The sequence below is a fragment of the Vigna unguiculata genome, chromosome 3 (assembly GCF_004118075.2).
Source record: "Vigna unguiculata cultivar IT97K-499-35 chromosome 3, ASM411807v1, whole genome shotgun sequence".
Taxonomy (NCBI): Eukaryota; Viridiplantae; Streptophyta; class Magnoliopsida; order Fabales; family Fabaceae; genus Vigna; species Vigna unguiculata.
Window position 1 is genome coordinate 22,463,864 of NC_040281.1, and position 12,522 is coordinate 22,476,385.

General features: G+C 28.6%; 2 non-coding genes across 2 annotated transcripts; both read right to left on the minus strand.

Moving 5' to 3' along the window:
• Positions 1 to 1,765: 1,765 nt before the first annotated feature.
• Positions 1,766 to 1,838, minus strand: TRNAA-CGC. Its single transcript has one exon. It is a non-coding gene; the product is annotated as a tRNA-Ala (tRNA).
• A 5,165-nt stretch (positions 1,839 to 7,003) lies between these two features.
• On the minus strand, positions 7,004 to 7,076 carry TRNAA-CGC. Its single transcript has one exon. It is a non-coding gene; the product is annotated as a tRNA-Ala (tRNA).
• Positions 7,077 to 12,522: the final 5,446 nt, after the last annotated feature.

Sequence of the window (12,522 nt, forward strand, 5' to 3'; positions counted from 1 at the left end):
ATTAACGCTCACGCAAAGCTTCATTGCGCCGCGACACACAACCTGCAACAGCAGCGTCAACGAGCCATGGAACCTGCACTAGCCACCGCAGCTCCACCATCTCCGTCGCACAGCCACATCACAGGAGAAGAAGAAGCACAGGCAGCAGCGCATCCAACCATCACCACTGCGCCTGGAACAACCATGCCAGAGGGAGAAGAGAAAGGGTACTGTTGCAGAGAGAGGCGCGGGGAAGAAGAAGAGAAAGGGGGCTCGCGAATTTGGTGCCCTAATTAAACCATATGGCCTCGGTTATTAATTGAACCGAGGCATATAGCCCTATTTGGCACCGATTCAGACCCACCCGAGGCCAAAGAGGTAACGACTAGTGGGTTTTTGGCTTCGGGTCTGTGTAACCGAAGCATATGAGCCTCCTTTGGCACCGGTTTTTGGCGAACCGAAGCATATACATCTCTTTTGCTTCGGGTTAAGCTGAACCGAGGCATAAAAGTTGTCTGAAATTGCAAAAATGCCACCGCGCCATTATATGCTTCGGTTCCTGGACAACCGAGGCATATAAGGCGAGGTAAAAATCAATTTCTGCACTAGTGTAACCTCAATCCATTAATTCATTCAGCATTTTGTGTGCCATGTTTGTAACTATCTGTCTTAAATATGTCGTTCACAGGGACGATGAGTCCTTCCAATAGTTTATGGATCGGTTTGCAAATACGGCCAACAAGGTTCCCAACCTCCATCCATCAACAATCATACATGCCATTATATGTGCACTACGCCCAAGACCATTCCTGATTTCTCTCATCAATGATCTATTTGGAAACACGGATAAGCTCAGGATATGAGCAACCCAACACATGTTCATAGAAGAAATTAGAACAAAATTATAGGCCTTAAGTCAAAGGGTGTCTCAGACAATCAACTTATAAAAATTCGACGACAAGGTAAGTACGATACTTACATGCGACTCAACACTAGCCAAGAGGCTATGTTACAACAAGCTTGCCATAACCTTTCCCAAATCCAAGGTCCAGGGATCGTATCTGATGAGTTCATATTTTTTGCCTCATTTAATGTTTAATTTTGGGAATTTAATTGAATTTTTTTGTCCTTAAAAGATTTATTTAATTGAGATTTTTAATAATTAAGCTTATGGAATTTGTGAGATAAAAATGGCTTAAAAAGTTATTTTTAGTTGCATAAATTATTCTTGGATATTTTAAAGTTTGTTGATGCAGTTGAAGTTAAATTGAGTCATCAAAAGTGTGGGATTGAAAATGTTTCGAGTTACAAGTTAAGTCTAAAATCAGTAAATTCTGAAAAGAAATAATTCAGGAGCTGAATGTACCCCATACATTACTTATACACTCCCCACGTTCCAAATGGGCCACACAAAATGTATTTCTACACTCTTGTCTTTGTCCATTTTCACCTTATGTCCACTAATAAACTAGATCCCATCATATGTTGCTATAGTTTATGAGATATATGATATTATATGTGATACAAACATAATCCGTTAATAGTGAGAGAACTGATTAACGTATTACTCATAGGCATAAAGAGGCTATAAATACATGTTATCACAAGCAATAGACCCAATCTCATAATTATTTTTACTCATACACTCATTCTAAATCTTGTACTAACTTGAGCATCGAAGTCCTTGCATGTGGACTTTTCGTCATTTGTGGTGATTCGGAGTTCAGCAAAACACGAATAATCATGTTCTTGGGAGATATATGTCAAACAAAAACCAAAATAGAAATGGAGATGCAGGGGATCGAACCCTGTGCCTCTCGCATGCGAAGCAAGCGCTCTACCATTTGAGCTACATCCCCTTGTACATATGAATTTGAAAGCAATTACAAAAGATCGTAGTAATTTTTTTGTGGTAAACGAAATAAAAATGCTTGAATGAATTTCTTTGAAGGGAGTCATTCAAAAATTGAACTTAAAAATAAAGAAGATGAGCTATATTCCTATGCAAAACCTTAGAAAATATTTTCATTGATGTTACGTTGATGTGTGTGACTAATTGGTGTAACAAATTAGAGTTTTTTAGTTGTGTATTTATGATATTTTCATTAGACCAAATGTGTTAGTAGTTTTTTTTTTAGTGCAAAGGTTTAGCAGTTAAAAGCATTGTTAAGGATAATTAGTGAGTGATGTTTTTGTTTTTGTTTCTAACTAGTTTTTATTTTTGTTTTTGATTATTGTTTTGATTTTCGTTCATTTATGTATTTTATCTATGAATCACGTAAAAAGTAATGGTTTTTACATCATAGCTAATTAGTGAGATGTTTTGATCTATATGCATGTTGATCACATGAGCTTAAGGTTTTTAATTTTAATTGAGAATCTGCTTTGATTAAATTTAGAAACTTGAATATGATTGAATAAGTTTTTGGCAATGATTGAGAATGTACTTTGATTAGAGGTGAAAAATTTCACTAGAATTAATCAAGAATGTACTTTGGTTAATTAGCCTTTTGCTTAAGTTCAGAGTTAAAATAATGGATATGATTAGGCAAAGTAATATTTAATTGAAAATGTACTTTATTTAAATTTACTATGATTAATCTACAAAGTTCTTGCTTTTGATTGAGAAATTACTTTGGTTAATAGTGAAAACACAAACAAATTAATTAAGAATTTAATTTAATTAATTTGAAGTAAAAAATAACAGTTAACTGAACAATAATCTGCAGATAACTGATGAAGAATTTATAATGAAAGCAATGGAATTGACTTGTTTTACTATAATTGTTTCAAAATCTTTTATTAATTTGCTGTTTCATTTATTCACAAATTTTTTTCTATATTTTTGCATATCATCATATAGTTTTAATTGTATTAGGTTAGATTTTTATATGACTCAAATATTGAAAATCAATTATGTATTTGTTGGGATATGACTCAGGGTTAGCTTAACCCTATCTAGTTGGTTCACTACTAACTTGTCAACACTGAAGTTGTTAGAGTTAAGTAGTGTTAATTTAATCGCTTCACGATAGCGTTGTCATCTATTCACATCAATAAAGTTTAAGAGTGGTTTATAACAGTAAAGAAGTCGCATGTGACTACAAAAAAAGAAAAAGTAAATAAAAATATCAAATTACTAAAAAACTAACCATTAAGAAACTTGTCAACAAATTAAACATGGATAAGAAGGTAACTTCCCTATTATTGATTTTATATTATAATATATTTATTAAAGAAAGTGAACATTGAGTAATGTTGCAACTTATAATACTAATGAGGTAAATTTTCAATTGTACTAAATTTAATTAGGTCAAACACACAAAAAAAGGTTGAACTTTAATTATATATCTTTTATTGTATTACATTTCAATTAGGTTTAGGTTTTTTTTAAATAGAACACATTCACCTAAGATGGTTAAAAAGTGGTTCGTAGAAAAAATAATGATTTACACGATTTTAGAATTTTGATCGACGATCTATCAATATTACTATATCACGATTATGCATCTAACTTGTAAAATCTTAAGATCTTACGATTTTATGGCTTACTGAATGTTTGTTGAATTGCAATTCAACTTTACTAATAATTGATGCACTCTTTGTATGAACAACAAAATGATATATAAACTCTTTCATTTTAGTAACATCTATAAGACACTTTATTTTGAATATTATATTTCCTAACTCATTGACTAATGGTAATGGGACAAAAAGAAATTAATGAAAAAGAAAACGTTTAGAAAAGACAAGCAAATGTAAGAGGAAAGATTTACAATATAAAAAAAGAAAACAAAGGTAAGAGAAGAGAAAGTGTTAGAAGTTTGCTTTATGACTCCACGTGTGTTCTCTGTTTTTTATTTGTTTCACTTTTTAAAGTATTATTTTAGTTTTAAGATGCAGTTAGGAGGAGTTAAATGCTGACTTATAGGAAGTTGGTTAATTGGAAGTTATGTTTTCTATTTTTTAGAGAAGTTATATTTTTTAAGTGTTGTAATATTGTAATTATATGTTGTAATTGTTATTGAACTTCTTCTCTATTGCTGAAGTTCAATTTCTATAATTGTTGCAATATTGTGAAATATTATTCTGTTAATCCAAATAAGTCTAATATATGTCAACCAAGAGGGGGATGAATTGGTATTTTAAGATTTTCAAAGTTTTAAAAGATTCTTAAACTATTTGTTAATATTTGAGAACACTTCAATCAATTTAACAATGTTGCATTAATGATTAATTTAAACAATTAGGAATATTAGAAAGGATGAAAGACACAAAAGAAGACAATAATTTTTATACTAGTTCGATTCAAGATGAATCTACATCCAGTATTCTTCTGAACAAATCGAGCTTAGAATGATTCCACTAAATCAATAGAGTTTCAAGAATTACAAGTATTGAGAGAACCAATTAACCTATTACTCATAGGCATAAAGAACTCCAATACTAACATGAAACATGTTCGACAAAAAAAAAATGTTAACGTAATTAGGTTAAAAGGATTGTATTCATTCACTTTTAAAGTTTAGGGACCAAAATGTATTAAAATTTTAGATAAGGACGAATTTCAATTTTTGGTCAAGGTTCGAGGACTAAAACCATACTTATAAAATCAAGGTCTTGAAGAAAATATCTTTGGTCTACCCAAGCTACAATCATTATAGAATCTAAAACAAGGTCTTGAATCCTTGTCATTCTAGGATTCTTGTAAAATCATACAATAAGACACTAACATAGAAGTGGCCACTATGATTGTGTATTATACATAGTTGAGTTTGCTACATTAAAGTTGTGTTCAACGTGTAGGTTATCATGATTTAAAAAGAAAGTTGATGAAAATAATGTTGATGAAGAAACATATGGCTCCTAGCTAAGGTTTTGTGGAACCTTCCTACAATACCCAGAATGGAATTACTATTTTTCCAATAAAGAATAAATGATTTCCCAATATATGGTAACTTGAGTGGTTATAGTGTAAAAGGTCATTTTTCATGTCACACATGTATAGAAAACACGAGTTATACTCAATTGAAGCATGGGTAAAAATCCGTTTATACTAAGCATTGAAAGTTACTTCCTTGTAACCATCCTTATGCAAAATGAAGAAAGCATTTAATGAAAGGTAGGAGGATGAAGTTGCGTCAAGACCCCACAATGGTGAAAAAGTATATGACTAGGTGAAAAACATTAACACTGTGTTTGAAAAGCATCAAACAAAGAACACTAAGAAGAACATTTGGAAAAAACTATCAACATTCTATAATCTTTCACATTGATGCAAAATTGATGTAAGACATTATATACATGTGATGCATGTTGAAAAAAATGTTTGTAATAGTGTAATTTGTACTTTGCTAAACATAAAAGGAAAGAGAAAAGATAAAGTTAAAAAACAACCAAATTTGGTTGGCATGGGCATCCGTCCTAAGTTACATCGACAATTATTTGAAAGATGCACATATTTGCGGCCAAGTTGTCATGCTTTTTGTAAAAAGAAGAAGAAGTTGTTTTCAGTGTTTAAGTAGTGTAAAAGTTCCACAAGGTTACTATTCAAATATTAAGAGTCTTGTGTCTATGCAAGATTTGAAGTCAATTGGTTTAAAGTCCCACGATTTTCATGTGCTTATATAATAACTTTGGTCAGTGGCTCTTCGCGCCATCTTACTAGCTTCGGTTAGAGATCTTATGACATATTGACTTTGTTATGCAATGCCATAAGCAAAACATTGACCCTCAAGTGTTATATGATTTAGATAATAAGGCAATCACAATAACAAACTTGTCATGCCTTTTGTTAAAAAAAGTTTCTTTTTCGTTGTTTAAGTAGTGTGAAGGTGCCATAGGGTTACTATTTAAATATTAAGAGTCGTGTTTATGGAAGATTTGAAGTTAGTTAGTTTAAAGTCCCACCATTGGCATGTGCTTATATAATAAATTTTGTCGGTGGCTATTCACATCATCTTACCAGCTTCGGTTAGAGATTTTATATCATATTTGAGTTTGTTCTGTAATGTTATAGGCAAGAAAGTTATTGACCCTCAAGTGTTATATGATTTGGAAAATGAGGCAATCATAATAACAAACTTATCATGCTTTTTGTAAGACCCAAAAAAATTAAAAAATTAAAAAAATAATTATTTAATCTAAATGCGGGTAATATAATCTTTATGGCATTTAATGCGGAAAGGTTATGACAAGAAATAGTACTATTTCAAGTAGTTGAGAGTACTTGACTATTGTGAGAGGACTTGGGTTTGAGTGTTGTGTATGTCATTAGTGTGTTAATTTAATTGTTTTATTATTTTAATAATATGCTTGACCATGGTGCGTGAGAATATAATCCTAGATGTGTAGGAATTATCACGAAACATGAATTGGTTGGTTGTGCATTGGTTTGGTAAATGTGTGGTTGTGTGTTAGAATCTTCCATGACGTGAAATAAGTTTCTTTATGCAAAATACTAAGCATTGAAAGTTACTTCCTCGTGGCAAGGCTTCGAGAATGCAAAGCAATGGAATTGAAGATTCAAAGGTTGGGAATTTTTAACAAAGGTTCTAAAAAGGACAAGGTTTCTGTGTAAGAAATTGGGAATTTTTCCCCACACGTGACAAATTAAAATGAAACGTGTGATGACACATAATTTGGTAAGAAAAGTGGTCAAAATAAGTTGTCATCTAATTTTTTTCCATAACCAATTTTCATTTCTTTTCTTCCATACCAAAACACATAAATTGTGCACCTTCGTCTCCAAATCATGGTTCTTCATCACTCCTCCATCTATCTGTTTCATCGTGTTGTGTTGCATTTTTACTAACCAAATTCTCATTAACTTTAGTTTGAAAACCATTAAAAATTTTGTAATAATAAGAATGTAAAAAATCAGAATGAAGCATTCACACTACGAGAAAACTATTTTTTAATGGTAGATACATAGAGGCAGTTATCCCAAAATGACGCTACATTTGAATTAAAAAAAGTTATGTAATATTTGTAGTTAGTTTAAAACTAATCACCAAAATAAAAATGGAGATGCAGGGAATCGAACCCTGTGCCTCTCGCATGCGAAGCAAGCGCTCTACCATTTGAGCTACATCCCCTTATACATATGAATTTGAAAACAATTACAAAAGGTCGTAGTAATTTTTTTGTGGTAAACGAAATAAAAATGCTTGAATGAATTTCTTTGAAGGGAGACATTCAAAAATTGAACTTAAAAATAAAGAAGATGAGCTATATTCCTATGCAAAACCTTAGAAAATATTTTCATTGATGTTACGTTGATGTGTGTGACTAATTGGTGTTACAAATTAGAGTTTTTTTAGTTGTGTATTTATGATATTTTCATTAGACCAAATGTGTTAGTAGTTATGTTTTTTTTAGTGCAAAGGTTTAGTGGTTAAAAGCATTGTTAAGGATAATTAGTGAGTGATGTTTTTGTTTTTGTTTCTAACTAGTTTTAAACCCGTGCATATGCATGAATTGATGTTTTTTATTGTGTGTTTTTATGTTAGTAAATAAATATTATATTAAAAAATATTTAAATATATATTATATTAAAAGATATTTAGAAATAATAATAATAATATTTTAAGTGTATAATTAAATTTTGAATAGAATAAACGGGAAAATTATTCATAAGTTTAGAAGTCAATATATATGTAAAAATGTAAAGAGTAGATTTTGTAAAAACACAAAGAATATGACAGGTTAACAACTATTAAAACAAAAAGGATAAACTATGTAAAAATACGTAGAATATATTCTTTACAAATACAAACCAGTGTATGGACATATTGGTCTAATGTGTATTAGAATCATATAATCAATGCTTCGACAAATTCATCTTAGACTCGTCTAATTAGTATATGAACCCATTCATCTAATGTGTATTACTATACTCATCTAATGTGTATGGACAAATTCATCTAATGTATATTACATGACATGTCAAATTAGAGAATGGATAAAGTTGTCAAATATGTATCAATAAACTCGTATAATATGTGTATAAATAAATGCGTCTAATATATATTGCTAGACTCATTTAATCAGTGTATAAACAAACTCATCTAATGTGTGCTATAAAACTTATTTAATTAGTGTATGAACGAACTCACCTAATGCGTATTCTTAGACTTGTCTAATGAGTGCATGGAAAGTCTTGTCTGATGTGTATTTCTAGACTCGTCTAACCAATGCATCGACAAAATCTTCTAATATGTATTGCTAGACTGGTCTCATAAGTATATGGACACATTCGTATAATCATTGAGTGAACAAACTTTTCTAATGTGTATTAATATACTTTTCTAATCTATGTATGAAAAGACTTATCTAATGTATTTTGCTAAACTCATCTTATCAATGTATGGACAGACTGGTCTAGTGTTTGTTGATAGACTCGTTTAAGTAGTGTATGGATAAACTTGTCTAATGATTATTCTTAGACTCATCTAATCAATGTATGGAATGAATCATTTAAACTCGTTTAGGGTATGAACAAAGTTATTTAAATAGTGTTATTAAGACTCGTCCAATTTGTGAACGAACAAACTTGTATTGTGGTAATAGACTTTTTTAATTTATGTATAAATAAACTTATCTAATGTATATTGATAAGGTCATCTTATCATTATATGTTGTTGGAAAACTTGTCTAATCGATGTTTGGACAAACCCCTCTAATAAGTATTCCTAGACTCGTGTAATCAATGTATGAAATGTCTCATTTAATATTTTTTGTTGTGTTCCTGCGAAAATAATAATAAAGTATTAGGGAACACAAATCATGTTTTACCTAATCTTCGAATCTCTTGGATGGATACTCTTCGGTTTTGCTAGGTATATCTTCATGTCCTATTGTCAGATTGAACATTTTGGAGGTTACCTACAGAAAAGGACTCCAACGATCAAGTCAGCAAGAACTCTCAAAAGTCAAATCTTAGTTTTGGTATTAATGAATTGTGTACCTTTAATTATTGGGTCCACCTATATTTATAGCCCATTAATCATAAACTACTTGGCTTATGGGTTGGGCCTGCATTGTGCTTGCTAGGCCTCCTTTAGGTTTGTATGAGCCTCTCAAATATCAGGCTTATGACTTGATTCTAGGAGTTTAGCTATTATTTTCTAAGTTTGGAGTAGGTGACCCTTACTCATATTTGATATGCTTAAAGTAGGTGGCTTTAACTGTTATGTACATATCGTCTTCCTATATAGTTAACCAATGATTTATTGAAAATAGGACTATAGGTTGGCGACTAGGACCAGGTATCTGTTTATACCGGTTAGATCCACATAGTATAATATATTTTTCTATACTTTCCTATTAATTGTATGGACAAAATCATTTAATGTGTATTGTTGGTCTTGTTTAAGCAGTGAATTGATAGGCTCATTTAATGTTTTTTTGATATATTTGTTTAATCAATGAATATAATGCCTCGTCTAATATTTTTTGCTATATTCATCCATTTGTATATGGAAATACTCGTCTAATGTATATTGCTAGACTTGTCTAATATATATTTTGTTGTGCTAATCTAATCAGTGTATAGACAGGTTGGTCTAATGTGTATTGCAAGATCTGTTTAATATTTTTTGTTATATTCGTTTAATTAATGAACGAAATGGGTCATCTAATGTTTTTTGTTATACTCGTCTAATTAATATATAGATAGACTCGTCCAATGTATATTGCTAGACTTGGCTAATTTTTTACTATACCCATCTAGTTAGTGTATGGAGAGAACTATCCAATATATATTGTTAAACTCGTCTAATTTTTGTCTATACTCATCTGGTGTGTATTTTTAGACTTATTTAATCAATGTATGTTTTTAGACTCTTTTAATGACAAGATAAATACATTAGTGATATATTTTAAGATAATTAGATTTTTAGCTTTTATCTTTTGTCTTAGTCTTACTAAAATTAGGGTTAAGTACATTTTTAATCCCAACTTTGACGCGAATTTGAGATTCGTCCCTGTCCGAAACTTTTATATATTTTTGTTTTCAAACTTTAAACATGAATGAATATAGTCCTTTTAATCCAATTAAGTCAACTATTTTTGGCACTTTAAACGATTTCATTCTATTATTTTAGTTGTTTACACTGTTTAATACATTTCTACTTCAATATTATAATATTAAGAAGTATGGTTTTTTTTATTACAAATATATGTTTTATACTTTTGAAGTGAACAATTAAGTAAAACAAAGATTATAATATTAAGTAGTGTAACTTTTTTTGTTACAAATATATATTTTAAACCTTTGAAATGAATTATTAAATACAACATTTTAATTTATTTTGCTATCTATATAATTATTTAAAACCTTATATGGAATTTTATGTACATATCATTAATGTAACTTTTTATCAGATAAAACTAATTTAATTTTTATATTCTAAAATGAAGAAGGATATTTAACGATAAGAATATTTATATTATTATTTAATATAAAAAATATAAAAATATTTTTTATTAATAATTTTTTTACGACAAAATTATTTCATAAAATTTATTTTTATATTTTGCACGACAAAATTATTTCATCAAATTTATTTTTGTACTTTATTATCAATAAACATATATTACTTTTAAATATTATTATCTTAAGAAATAAAAATAATTTTTTTAAATTTAATTTTATAAAGGACTAAGTAATTAGATTAAAAAATTTATAATTTAAATATAAGTCATTCTTTAACATGATAAATATATTGACAATATAAACAATTTGTATTCTTAATAAATATATATTATATTTTTAAATATTATTTAATAAATAATAATAAAATATATTTATCTAAATTTAGTTTTATTAAGTTTCGAAGTAATTAGAAATCATAAAGGATAAAATCAAAAATGGAAAAAAAATAGTATAGAAAATTATTAATACTTTAATATAAGTTATTCTTTAAAAAATTATTAAATGACTAAATAATTAAAAATTATGAATGAATAAAATTAAGAATGAAAAAATAGTATAAAATAATGAAATTTATATTTTAATTATAAGGTATTCTTGAATAATAAATATATTGAAAATACATTATAATTTTTTTAGTGATAATTAAAATGTGTGTAAGAACGAACATTAAAGAAATAACTATTTATTTATTTCAAAAATCAAAAAAATTTAAAAATATCTTTTTATGAATGCATGTCATGGATTGAATTAATTTAAAAAGTAATTTCATATTTATTCATAATTGTATTTTTGAAGATTGATATAAAATTTTAAATTTGAGAAAGTTATAGTATTGTTTAAGACCTAAAATAATAATTTTAAATTTGAGAATTATAATAATTCTATTTAAGAGAAAAAATAATAATTTATTCCATATTAAACGAGTGAGTTGAAATATATTGCTATTTTTATCAATTTAAAAACAAATAAAATATATAAAAGAGTAAAATATTTTTTTGGGGAAGTTATGAAATGTCAAATTAATTAGTGTAAAATTAAGAATAAAAAAATAGTATAGACAAATTAGTTTAAAAATAAAAGAAGTGGATAAAAAAGTAAAATAAATTATATGCAAGTGTGGCAGAAAAATAAATATAAATAAATATAAAATAAAATAAAATAAATGGATAAAAAAAAGAATAAATTTCACGCACATGTGGCAACAAAATAAATATAAATAAAAAAGAAATTAAAAATGTCAAATGACTAAAGAATTAACTTTTAGAACACTTGTCAGTAAAAGAAAACGGGTAATGTAATAATTTTGCTAATATCTTTTTTTTTAATAGATAATAGATTAGTAGAATAATTTTTAGGACTTACATGGAAAACACTCTAAGTATGTTATGAGTGTCCAACCATAGATTTACATGAAAAACATTCGAAGTATTTTAGGAGTATCCGACCATGAACTTATTTGGAAAACACTGTAAGTAGTGTATGAGTGTTCAACTATGGACTTATTTGGAAAACTCCAAATACTTTACTAGTGTCTCATTATGGACTTATCCGATAAACTCTGAGAATAAATTAAACGTCTAAAAGCGTGACGATATAATTACTTGAATATAACTTGGCCATTAGCTAAAGAAACATATAAAAAGCGTGACGATATAATTACTTGAATATAACTTGGTCATTAGCTAAAAGAAACATATAAAGTTGTTCATTTAATAACTTGGTCCACTTGCAAGATTTTTCTATTTGGTAGTCCTTAAATAGTACCGATAAGCAAAGTATCCAAGAGTGGGATTTTTGTAAGGGATCCAACCTGTGTCTCTCGCATGCAAAGCGAGCGCTCTACCATCTGACTTACATCACTTTTATAAGAAAGATGAACTATATTCCTATGCAAAACCTTAGAAATGCATTGTTAAGGATAATTAGTGTGTAATGTTTTTGTTTTTAATTAGTAGTTAGTAAGACTTGAAGAGGAAAGTGAAATGTGGATCTATAAATGGTACTGGTGATGAATAATAAAACAAAAGTGAACGAGAATTATTGACACACAGATAGCTAGATCTGTGGTGAACACATGTAGAGCATGGTACATAATTGTAGCTTAA